Source organism: Pan troglodytes, chromosome 22 (assembly GCF_028858775.2).
Source record: "Pan troglodytes isolate AG18354 chromosome 22, NHGRI_mPanTro3-v2.0_pri, whole genome shotgun sequence".
NCBI classification, from domain to species: Eukaryota; Metazoa; Chordata; class Mammalia; order Primates; family Hominidae; genus Pan; species Pan troglodytes.
This window is the reverse complement of record NC_072420.2, coordinates 19,291,357-19,305,035: the sequence shown is the minus strand read 5'-3', so window position 1 is coordinate 19,305,035 and position 13,679 is coordinate 19,291,357. Positions and strand designations below refer to the sequence as shown.

At 36.8% G+C, this 13,679-nt stretch overlaps 1 protein-coding gene across 1 annotated transcript in view; it reads right to left on the bottom strand.

Annotated features, from left to right (window-relative positions):
- Positions 1-839: 839 nt before the first annotated feature.
- LOC134809227 (collagen, type I, alpha 1a-like) overlaps positions 840-13,679 on the bottom strand; it is a 414,408-nt gene continuing 401,568 nt past the window's right edge. The window contains exons 3-5 of the mRNA XM_063803487.1: positions 7,161-7,229; positions 2,352-2,400; positions 840-2,014 (exon numbers count right to left, since the gene is read on the bottom strand). The gene's annotated coding sequence lies outside the window, so the exon portion shown is untranslated. The remainder of the gene's footprint in view (positions 2,015-2,351; positions 2,401-7,160; positions 7,230-13,679) is intronic.

The following is a 13,679-nucleotide window of genomic DNA, read 5'->3' as shown; positions in this document are numbered from 1 at the left end:
GCCTGAGGAGCAAACAGACGGAAAAGAAAGGACAGATGAAAAGACTCTGAAGCTGGATGACTTTTGCACTTTACTGTAGATACTGAAGAAGGGAAGTGATACAGAGTGGATGAAAAAAGGGTGCAAGAACCTTGAAAAGGTATGTATCAGATACTCTTTTCAATAGGTTAAAAAACAATGCAAGGCAAGCCACATAGTCATGAACCCTGAACTACAACCTGGATATTTGAATGGCCAGTTCAATGCTCTGTCTAGCCCCATTTTTGGAAAGGCTTCAGGCTTTAATGGAAGTTATAGTTGGAAAAGAGGCATGTTTAAATTAAGTCAGATGGAAGCACTGCTGTGCCAAGTCACAGATAGAGCACATGCACAGTGGCTGGCAATCATGGAAACAATTTCTGCTGAATAGGTTATAAAATAAATAGGCGACTGCAGGACACTCTCTGAGCAGTGTCATTTCATGACGTTGGATCCAAAACCCTGAGCATTTTAGTGGGCTGGCAGGGAAAGGAGCTGAAATTTACCTTGTCAAAATGTTTATTGGAATACCGCTACTTTGTTATAACATTGACTAGTTCTTTCCTCAACTTAAAAGCTGAGTAAGATGGTTTCTTCAAAAGCAAGCTACAATGCCCGTATTCTCCCCAATGGACGATAGTATCACTAAATTAAAAGGCCACTTTTGTCCTTAAGGTGTTCCGCCCATGGTCGGGGCTACATAAACATTGGTTGAATTGAATCAAATTCATTATAAGGGTTGAAACACCTGTGCAGGGATAAATGAAAATCATCTAAGTACGAATGAAAGAAAAAAATCATAAAATAGAAAAGCATTTGTATTTCTAGCAGTTTATATTTACTTCTTTTATAATCATCTTTTGAGAAAGTCATTAGCATAAAAATAATTTTAGTCTATAATGACAAAAATTACGCCAAAAGCATTATAACTATGATTGCTTAGTGATTCTTAGTCATACATTTTACCTTTTGATTGGTATTTTAACACATAATGATGCTATTAAGAGACATATTAGCCCACCTTTTGACTCCAGACAATCCTCTTTAAACAAGCTTTATATTTATGAAATGCCACTAGACATAAATTTTCTGTTAAGTTCTTCTTTGCATTTGTATTTCCTTCACTTTGTTTCTAATATTCCATAAAAAATTATGAAACCATATTATATGGTATCAACAAGCATCTCAAATAACAAAATCCAAGTAATCACAACTCTCAATAGCTGACATTCTTTTTAGTTTTTATTCCTCTTTCCCCTTCTTAATAATCACAGGAATGTAAGAATATTTAATTTAAAAATCACAATTTCACAACAAGTAACTAATAATGCTAATTTTGTGATTCTGAATGTAATCCTGAATCTTGCATGATTGCTTCATTGAAAATCATCTCTTCTATGTCTTCCATGTAATAAAAGGATAACTATCTGTGGCCTAAAATTTGAATGATTTATATCATGTGGTTCCAGGTCTTCCCAGCTCTTTTCAGCAAGGAATTTTTTAGCAAAGCAAACTTCATGTGGAGCCAGGACTAAGAGGACCCTGAATGGCACTGAGAAAATTATCAAAGGAAACGAGACCATTTTAACGGTAACAGTTTTCTCAGGGTAAGTACAGAAACTTTTTTCCCCTGAGTTCCACAACTACAAGCTACTTAATCATTTGAGGTACATTGTATGACTGCGCAAAAAAATTTACTTTTTCCTCACACCTTCTTTGGGAGGAGTATAATTCCCCAATTAATTGATTTGACAGTCAAGTCGCTGCTTGAAAGAAAATCTAAAATTCATGGTATTGGCTTTGGGGCCAAATGTAGGTGACCAGGAAACTTCTTCTTTGCGAAGATTATCCTTTCGTGTTCCATGATTGAATTCTGGGACTGAAGAGAAAACATGATGTAGCGATTATCACAAGATTTAAGACTTAAGTCTGATGCTGTAAAAGTGTACAACTTTGAGGGGATGGACGTGTTGTTTGGAGTAGGGGTGAATACATTCTGTGGGCAGAAGAAAAAGAAGTTAATATTTGTTGCCCAGAAAACAAATTGTGGGTAGTTTGTATTATTATTCCACAAATATCCATTCTCCCCCACCCTAACACTGAAGAATTATGAGCGTCCATCCCATTGATACTGGCTTGATTATGTGATTTGTTTTGACCAAGGAAATGAGATAGGACATGGCATACACTTTTTTTCACACAGCAGCTTTAAACATGCTTACACATTTTGGTTTGGTCTCTTATTTATTCCCTTCTACCATGAGAAAAATATGACCCTGTTAACCAGTGTTTCTTCAGCCTGGATCTCAGAATGCCAGATATATCGAACACACCTAATGCACTCAGGGCCTGGAGAAGAGATGCCTCTGCCATCCCACAGACCTGTGAATAAGCAATAAAAACTTTGTGATGTAAGCCATTGAAGTATTGTGGGTTGTTTGCTATTCAAAATTATCACAGAAAATCTTACGAATACACAAGTTCATGAGCATCAAATCAGCAATCTGCACATATAAGAAGGCAAAAGTCATATTTCACCTGATTTCATCTGATACTGCCCTCTTTATACTTTCTTCCATTTTTATATATTTTATATGCTCCATCATATATTGCAAAGGCATACTTTTGCTATTGTCTGTTGTTTTTACTATATGTCCCTACAACATCCAAGAAGCTACAGAAGATTCATAAATAAATTATTGACCTCATGAGTTCAACCTAGAAATTCTCCCAGACATACTTTATAGACATTTAATCTGAGAGGATTTGTCTTTGTATGGTAAATTAGGAAGGCATTGGTAAAAACTGCACACTAGCTGCTATTTTAAGTTGGTGAGCTAAAGTACAAAACAACAATACTTGTAATTGAATTTAGTAGGGCTCTCGTTATTTAATTATTATTCCACTATATATTTTATCTCATTATGTCAACACTTTTAGTTAAGATGAAGCATCTTCTGTTTTACAATAATTCTAAATATCACTAATCAAAACTAAAAAGAGAAAATTGTTGATCAATCAATCAATCTAAATGAAAGAAGGGAGTCAGGGCAGATAATAGAGTTTTGGGATGTACAAGTTCTCTTCTAGCTGCTCACAGAATTGCCTAAAGGATCAGGCTGGCCCAAGAGCATCTTTCCATGCCAAATTATATAGCAGAGAACTGAAAACACAGCTGGGATGCTTGGATTATGTGTGTGACAAACCCCCGAGGAACTGCCAGCCAGATGCCTGCAGTAAAGCCAGTGTTCCTTGCGTAGCACAGACATGAAACTAACGATGCATCCCATGATGCAGCCATTAAGATAAAACCATCTGTGGGTTTATTTATTCACCATTTTGTCACTTATAGATGTACATTAAGAAAAAAAACATGACAGAGAAAGCGATTTACATGAGAAGTTTATTAGTACGTAGACATGGCCTAATGACCACTTGTCCAGAAATTTGAAACTCTCTATCACTCTGCTGTCTCATGTTGCAACATCCACACTCTTGTGTGTGTGACCCCAGTAGCTTAAAAAATTAAACCATTGGCAGCAATGAGTAAGCTATCAAATTAATTAATTTTTAGTGTGAAATATTGATGCAGTACATAAGAGGACTTCAGGGAAGTCAATCTTAGATTAATGTCAATAGTTTTTAAAAACAGTGGACAAATGGCAGTATCACACAAATGGCTAGGTTGGTTCCCATCCAGTCAAAAGATAAAAAACTGAAAAATTAGTGTGGTCCAACCATAGCCAACTTATTATTGTTAGTTGTCAGTTATATAATAGTGATTTCAAAACAAAAGTCTTGTTCTTCTAGAAAGTTAGAATTTTATTTGTATTTATTGCAAAGCAATATTTTCATTTAGATATTGTTGCTATAATTTTTCCCTGCAGAAAAATATTCCCAACAAAGTATTGCAAGAGATTTATTTTATCTATACCATAAGCAAGTGAATGTTTTATAAATTATTACAATTTATTAAATGTTTTATACAATTTTATTATTTAATTCCATTAACTATCCTGTGTGTATTAGATAATGTCATCTGCATTTAACCATGAGGCACCCAAGACCTGGACATATCAATTTCCCTGTCCTCCCATGTCATTGCATAGATGGTAACTGGAAGAGGCTAAACTTGAATATATGTATTTTCTAATCAAATTGACTTTCCACTATGTGAAGAGAAGATTTTATTTACTAGTTTAATGATCATATTTGTCTTCTTCATATGAGTATTACATAGACAAGGCAAAATTAAATACCCACTACACACAACATATATGTTGTAAAGTTTTAAAAGAGGTGTTTAAACAATGTTTTAAAATGTAAATATCAGACAAAGGAAATCTTGACAGTTTTTATGTTTAGAATCTTGGTTTCATAGCAGAGCTATTTATGTTAAAACTTATTGCAATTAGAAAATTCTATAGTATTTAAGACAATTATTGCTACAGTCTGAATGTCTGTGTCTCCCCAAAATTCATATGTTGAACTCCTAACCCCCAAGATCTTGGTATTAGGAGGTGAGGCCTTTTTGGAGGTGATTAGGTCATGAGGCCAAAGCCCTCATGAATAGAATCAATGTCCTTATAAAACAAGCCCCAAAAAGTTGCCTTGCCCCTTCCACTATGTGAGGACACAGTAAGAAGGTGCTGTCTGTGAGAATATGGGCCCTAACCAGACACCAAATCTGCAGGAGCCTTGGTCATGGACTTTCTAGCCTCCAAAACTGTGAGAAATTTCTATTTCTACTCAGTTTATGATATTTTGTTATCGCAGCCGGAATGGACTAAGACAGCTATTTCACTTAAAATTCGTTTGGCAGAAAGATGAAGACAAATAAAACAGAATAGTTTAGCAATGTTTCAGAAAATGTAAGCTTTTTCTGCATAACCATCATTTCTCTCTCTCTCTTCTGGAGAAAAAAATTACTACTACTTTAATCAACTGGTTTAAATATATTAATCCATATATTTACTTTATTCAAAATGACAGAAAACATGATGTTCTAGAGGGCTGTGATTATAAAAGATCAATTTATATAAAAATAAAAGATAATATAATAATACTTCAATGAGTATTGCTAAGAGACAGGAAGAGTATTTTCTACTTAGTATATAAAATGTAAAACATGGCCAAACGTGGTGGCTTACACCTGTAATCCCAGTACTTTGGGAAGCCGAGGCAGGCAGACCAATTGAGGTCACAAGTTCAAGACCAGCCTGGCCAACATGAAGAAACCCTGTCTCTACTAAACAGAAAAATTAGCTGGGCATGGTGGCATGCACCTATAATGCCAGCTACTTGGGAGGCTGAGGCAGGAGAATCCCTTGAACCTGGGAGGTGAAGGTTGCAGTGAGCTGAGATCACGCCACTACACTCCAGCCTGAGAGCGCAAGCAAGACTCTGTCTCAAAAGAAAAAATAATAATAAAACATTTCCTTTTAAATCATGACTCATTTTATCTATAACTTAAAATCATAAATCTATTCCTTGGAACTCTGGGAGAAATACGTAATCTATCCTCCCAAGTGTGAAGGAAAATCTGTGAAAATTATACACTTCAGTTTTTTCTCAAAGTTGGTAGCCATCACAGCTATTGTAACGAGAGCTACCTTACAAGGCAACAAGATTCTCTTTTGGCTCCTGTCTGACATCTTTTTTAGATTCCTCCTTCCTCCCCTCAATTTTTCTCCCCAACGGGCTAGATTCCTTTGCTTACAGGGTCATTCCTCCAGGAGGTGTATATTATCTCTGTATGTCTATGATTTGATATGGGTCTTGAGCATAAAGGCCCCCCAGACCTGGAGAATTCATATTTTAAGAGGTTTATTATAGACTTGTATGTTTTTTATTTAATTTGGAGTAGGCAGTCTATTTATATTTTTCAATAACTGGGAATCATAAAGATATTTACTGTTATGTGTCTGGTTTCTACCTTGTTCCCAATTTCTCCTGTTCCCATCCATCCCACCAAAAAAAGCTCATTTTTATTACTCTCTTATGTTTTCTTTTAGATATATTATAAGCATATGTAAGAAAAAATAAATATGTATTCTCTCTCCTTACCCATTATTTTTTACTAAAATAATAGAGTACCATATATAAAGTTTTTTATGTTGTCTTTCTTAAAAGTTCACAACATGCTTTGGATATTTTACAATGAACTACATAATAGATTTTTCTTTTAAATTGCTACATATTTACTTTATTTATGTTAACAATATAAAAGGTGGACATGTCTCCAAATTAGTTTAAATGTCAAATAGAATAATAATACATAATTAAGTTACACAGTTTTATCAGATTTTTTTTTAATGGTGAGCAAATTTGAGTCTATAAGGTGACAACTATAAGTGAAAAGCAATTGTCCTTAAATGCAAGACCAAACACTTTTGTTACACACTCAGAAGTAAACAAAAGATAATGGCTATTTTTTGAGAATGGTTACATTTTCAGCTAAGATAATCTAAGTTTTATTCAAGTTAAATATATCACCTCTTAACAATTGCATCCTTATGGTTACTACATTCATGATAACAGCTATTTTATGTAATAACACAAGTTATAAAATAATGTGTAGATGTGCTTAAAGTTTCCAATCTAGAAGAAAAGTCAGCACTACAATGTAAGGAACACCAGCCTGCAATTCCATTCAAACTTTCTTATGAATGATAACATACTGTACACACAGGAAACACACCTATTGAAAAATCACCTTCTCTATAAATGTCTAGTCTATAAATTTACCATCACAAAGTGAACACATCTGTATAATCAGCATTCTAATAAAGAAATGAATGAATAATACCAGCCTCCCTAAAGCCGCCCTGATGAAAAGAACAAGCAGTGGTATTATACTGACTGAAAACAGAACAAATATTTCTTATAAGAAGTTGAAGGAAAAAAAAACTACTATAATCCTGAAATATTAACTCTAATACTTCATTCTCTGGCTATACCCTACTACCTTCTCAGCTTTCATACTAAATGTTATAAAAACAATTTATGTTTAAAACCAAGGAAATTGCAATTTTCAACAATGGAATATATATGGGAAGAACACATAAATCTATATTCCCATTCCCAAGAGGAATAAGCTCTATACTAATTTGTGCTCAGAATTTAAATCCCAGAGACTATACCCTAAATGGAGATCCAGGAATAGTGTCAAGGCTTCTGGTGGGTACCATCCCTCAGCATCTTTTGGACACCTGTGCAAAAATAACAATAATAATGAGGGAACTTAACCACACTGAATATTGTAGTTTTATGCAAACTGTTTTAAGCACTTTACATGACAATCTTATTTAATCTTTGTGTCAACTCTTTGAGGTAAGAATAATTATTATTCAAATTTTAAAGACAAGAAAGTAAGGCAGAGAGGAGCTAGTTATATAAAACAATTAAAAGTGGGTCATCCAGCTTGGAAAAGCCAGGATTCAAAACCAATCAGTCTTATTCTTGCAGATCAGTGGCTCAGAAAGTGTCTGTCAAGGGGGTCTAAAAATTCCAAGAATCAGCCTTACAAAAAGTGGTGGAATATATGAGAGACCTCAGTCAATTTGGTAGCAGCTTATGACAGAGCTCCAGACTGAAGGGTTCAGGGAACTGGAGTACAAATCAGTATTCAGAGTCCCAAGAAGATTCAGCAAGGGCCGTATTGGGCTCTTCCTCATTTATTCCATTGTGATTTCCCTCTAAAGTAGTTTTAGATACAGAGAGTCTCCCTGATTGAAGCTATTTCCCTCCAGCAACTAGTATTCTCTTACTCTATCGCTAACACTGGGCTCTTGGTAATAATTGGCTCCATTTATTTTCATGATTCTTGCTACTGAAGTATTATTCTAAATTGACTAATGAATATACTCTTTCCTGTTGGAGGAGATCATTCCCTGCCTTCTTGTATTAATCAACGTTGGTTCGAGTAACAAACCCTTATATTTCAATGGCTTTAGACAACAGAAGTTTATTTTATTATCATAGAATCAGATGTGGGTAAAGTAGCCTTTCTCCTTTTTTTAATTATGCCATTTGGTGCTGGTGGGTTTGAGGTCACCATGAAAGAATGAGAGAACAACGGGAGAAACACACCTACTGCAAATCACCTTGTGCTCTAAGTCCTAACTGCAGTTTAAGCTGAGAAATATAGAGGCATATATTTAGTAAATCGTATCTGCCTGCCACATGCAGTCTGACCCTTCAAAAGATAAGGAAATTCCTGTTACCCTTACTTATTCTGGAGTATTGATCTTAGCATTCTGGTTGGTAAATCGTAAGTCTCAAATTTCATGGACCATTTCTCCTAGGAGGCCTCTGAGCTGTTATACAAGTTGTATTTCTTGTAGGGAATGCTATGGACATGACCTTCTGCAAAAAAGCTACACTTTAATGTAATTTAAATTAATTTAATTTTATAATTTGGAGAGCGGGGAACATCTTTTCTATCATTTTCTTCTGATGCCAGTGATAAAATATGATAGCTGTTGGAGATACAGTAGCCTGGAAAATACACTGATTGAATTCTTCCAACAAAATGCTTTGGTTCTAAATTTCCATGACTTTTACTGATTACCACTCCATAATTTCTGATCAGTTTTTCCCACTTATGTTATTACATACCTCCTAGTCACTGGATCATTTTACTTTTTAATATTTTCTGATCAGTTTTTCCCACTTAGGTGATTATATACCTTTCAGTCATTGGCTCTTTTTACATTTTAATATTTTTTCTACTTAATTCCTCAAGTGAAATTTATAATAGTTTCATATCTCTAATATGGGACTGTACTGGCAGAGAATCTCCTTGCATCCTTGTGTTTATAGTAGTCTTAGAAATTTTATCTTGCCTTATTGCATTCAAAATTCATTATTTGGGGAGAGATATCATCAAGATGACTGACTTGAGACACACAGCAGACTTGCCTCCTCCACAAAAAAAGACCTAAACATCAAGTACATAACTAAATGTCAAACAGAGCCTCTATGGGAAAATTCTAGAATCCAGCAGGGTAGCAACAGAGACCCTCTGAAGTTCAGAAGCTTAAGATTGCAGCACAGTGAGGGAAGCAAGGCAGCTGGCCAGATCAACTCGAAGCCAGGAGAGACTCCCCCTTGCAGGAATTAGGTAAGTAAGAGGTCTTTAGCAGTCCACATTCCCACCACAGACAGCTGCAGCCCAAGCCACAAAAAAAGCCCCTCAGCTCTCACAGGCCCTGAGGATAGTATAAGGAGCTGCCAGGACATCACACAACTGCATTGTTTCAGAGAAGGAATTAGTGCAGGTTCCCACCTTTCAGTATCCAAGTTGCTGTAGCACACCACGATTTTCTGAGTAAAGCCCACACTAGACTACATCCTGCCCTGAAGCCAAATAGCTCTTGCATTTCCAAATCCTCAGGGACCCACCAAGATCCCCCTACATTAGTGCAGACAGCTTCAGGATTGCAACCACACCACCAGCACCTGAGCCCACGCAGTACCCTATAACCCAGGATAGAGACAGTCCAGCACATCAGGGAGGCTCTCCTGAGAACATAGATAACTAAACTGAAGCATGAGCTCCTCAAGGCCTGAAAGCACCTACCTGAGGCCACTACCACCAAAAGCAAACCTACCTCCCTCCAGCACTGGAGTCACTGCAGGCTTATGCATCCCACTTGGGGTCTTGAGGAGCAGTCCGTCCCACCCATCCCATTGGTGCTGATGCACCCTACACAGAGGCTGACGGAGCAACCCCACTTCCCCACTGCCAATACTACCAGTGCTTATGGGTACCACTCATAAGCCCAAGGATAGACCCACCATTGACACTACCAGTGCCCATGCACATCACTCTGGATCCTGAGGACTGGCACAACTATCCTGCTGCCCCTAATGGTGTCTGTGCACCCTGCTCAGAGGCTCAAATATGAGACCAACAGGGGCCTGCCACCACTAATGCTGATACCTGTAAGTGCCATCTAGGGTCCTGAGGACCAGCTCATTTGGCACACCCATTGACAGCAAAGCCTTACCAGAGTATCCAAACAACCACAGCCTAAGACACTAAAGAATTCACAGACATAACCTGTGTTGCTTATAGCCAAATAAATCATACTAAGACTATACTATGGTACCTAACCAGGAAGAAAATGAAAGCACTCTATCTAATTGAGATGACTGAAAGAGAGAAGTCTCTACAGAACACACTCCATAAAACTAAAAGAAGTGACAATTACACAAGATGTGCACATATCAACATAAGGAAGTAAGAAACATTAAAAATTAAGGAAACATGATATCTCCAAGAGAACACAATAGTTTTTCAGTAAGAAATCCTAAAGAAAAGGAAATCCATAAAATGCCTGAGAAGGAATTCAAAATCATGATGTTAAAGAAATGCAGCAAGATATAAGAGAATGCAGATAAACAATATTTAAAAATCAGGAAAACAATGATCTCAATGAGAAATTCAATAAAGAGATATAAAAAGGGACCAAACATAAATCGCAGAACTGTAGAATTCAACAAACAAAATTTAAAAATACAATTGAGAGCTTCAACAAAAGACTAGATTAAGCAGAAGAAAGAATTTCTAAACTTGAAGACAAGCGTTTTGGAATAATCCAATTAGACTAAAAAAAAGAATTAAAAAGTATGAAGAAAACCTATGTGACACATGGGACACCCTCAAGTGAACAAATATTTCAATTTTGGTAGTTCCAGAAGGAGAAATGATGGAAAAAAGCAAAGAAAACCTATTTAACAAAATAATGGCTGAAAACTTTGTAAGTCTTGCAAGAGATATTGACATCCAGATACAGGAAGCTCAAAGAACCACAAATGAATTGAACCCAAAAAGATCCTCTCCGAGGCACATTATAGTCAAACTATCAAAAACCAAAGACAAAGATAATTCTAAAAACAGCAAAAGAAAAGCATCAAATCACATACAAAAGGATTATCATCAGACTAATCACAGATATCTCAGCAGAAAGAGAATGGGATGATATAGTCAAAGTGCTGAAAGAAAACAACTGCGAGCCAAGAATACTATATCCATCAAAGCTATTATTCAAAAATGAAAGAGAAATAAAGTTTTCCATGAACAAACAAAAATTATGAGAATTCATGACTAGATCAGGCCTACAAGAAATGCTTAAGGGAGTCCTATATCTGGAAATGAAAGAACAATATCTACCATTGTAAAATACATGTAAGTATAAAAATCACTGGAAGACCAGATAAATAAATGAAAAAGAAATCAAACATTGTTAGTACAGAAAGCCACCAAATCACTAAGATAAGAAATAAGAGAGAAAGAAAGAAACAAACAAAAATATATAAAACAAGAAGAAAACAATTTTTAAATGACAAGAGTAAGTCCTTACCTATCAATAATAAGTTTGAATGTAAATAGTTTAAATTCCTCAATTAGAAGATATACACTGGCTGAATGGACTTAAAAGTGACTGAACTATATGCTACCTATGAAAATCTCACTTCACTTGTAAAGACACACATAGACTGCAAGTGAAGGGATGAAAAAAAGATATTCCATGCAAGTGGAAACCAAAAGCATGCAAGAGTAGTTATGCTTACATAAGAGGAAATGGACTATCATATACAAAAATCAAATTTAAATGATTAATAACTTAAATGTAAGACCTGAAGCTCTGTAACTACTAAATGAAAATATTGGGACAGCACTTCAGGACATTAGTCTGGACAAATATTTTGGGGGCTAAGATGTCAAAAACACAGGATACAAAAGTAAAAATAGACAAATGGGATTACATCAAGCTAAAATGCTTCAGCACAGTACAGCAACAATCAACAGAGTGAAGAGACAACTTACAGAATGGGAGAACATATTTGCAAACTATCTATTTGACAGGGGACTAATAATTTTAATATATAAGGAACTCAAATAATGCATCAGCCAAAAAAAAACCACTAACCAATTAAAAATGGGCAAATGAACTGAATAGAAATATCTCAAAAGAAGACATACAAATGGCCAACAGGTATATAAAAAATGCTGCATATCCCTAATAATCATGGAAATACAAATCAACACCACAATAAGACATAAACTTATCCCAATTAAAATGTCTATTATCAAAAAGACAAAAAATAACAGAGTTTGGGGAGGATGTGGAGAAAGGGGAACTCTCATACTCTGTTGGTGAGAATGTAAATTTGTATAGCCACTATATAAGACAGTATGAAGGTTGATATGGTTTGGCTGTGTCCCCACCCAAATCTCACCTTGAATTGTAGTTCCCATAATATCCATGTGTCTTGGGAGGGACCCTGTGGGAGGTAATTAAATCATGGGGGCAATTACCCCCATGTTGCTGTTCTCCTGATAGTGAGTGAGCTCTCTTGAGATCTGATGGTTTTACAAGGGGCATTTTCCCTTTTGTTTGGCACTTCTCCTTCCTGCCATCATGTGAAAGACATGTTTGCTTTCAGTTCTGCCATGACTGTAAGTTTCCTGAGGACTCCCCAGCCCTGTGGAACTGTGAGTCAATAAACCTCTTTCCCTTATAAATTACCAAGTCTCAGGCAGTTCTTTACAGTAGCATGAGATTGGACTAATACAGTAAATTGATACTGCAGAGTGGGGTGTTGCTATAAAGATACCCAAAAATGTGGAAGCAGAGGTTGGAACAGTTTAGAGGGCTCAGAAGACAAAAATGTGGGAAAGTTTGGAACTTCTAAGAGACTTTGAGGGCTAGGAAGACAGGAAGATGTGAGAAAGTTTGAAACTTCCTAGAGACTTGTTAAATAGCTTTGACCAAAATGCTGATACTAATATGGACAATGAAGTCCAGGCTGAGGTGGTCTCAGATGGAGATGAGAAACTTGCCGGGAACTGAAGTAAAGGTTACTGTTGCTATGCAGAGACTGGTGGCATTTTGTCCCTGCCCCAGAGATCTGTGGAATTTTGAACTTGACCGGTGGAAGAAATTTCTAAGCAGTGAAGTGTTCAAGAGGAAACAGAGCACAAAAGTTTGGAATTTTTGCAGCCTGGCAACGAAATAGGAAAGAAAAACCCATTCTCTGGGGAGAAATTCAAGCTGACTGCAGAAATTTGCATAAGTAATGAGGAGCCCAATGTTAATCACCAAGACAATGGGGATGTCTCCAGGGTATGTCAGGGACCTTTGTGGCAGCCTCTCTCATCATGAACCTAGAGGTCTAGGATGAAAAAATGGTTTTGTGGGCCAGGCCCAAATCCCCCCTACTGTGTGCAGCCTAGGGACTTGGTGTCCTACATCCCAGCCACTCAAGCTGTGGCTGAAAGTGGACAAGGTACAGTTCAGGCCATGGCTTCAGAGGGTGCAAGCCCCAAGCCTTAGCAGCTTCCACATGCTGTTGAGCCTGCAGGTACACAGAAGTCAAGAACTGAGGTTTGGGAACTTCTGCCTAGATTTCAGAGGGTGTCCAGACAGAAATCTGCTGCAGGGCAGAACCCTCATGGAGAACCTCTGCTAGGGCAGTGTGGAAGGGAAATGTAGGATCACAGCCCCCATACAGAGTCCCCACTGGGGCGCTGCCTGGTGAAGCTGTGAGAAGAGGGCCACCATCCTCCAGACCTCAAATGGTAGATCCACTGACAGCTTGCACAGTGTACCTGGAAAAGCCACACTCAATGCCAGCCTGTGAAAGCAGCC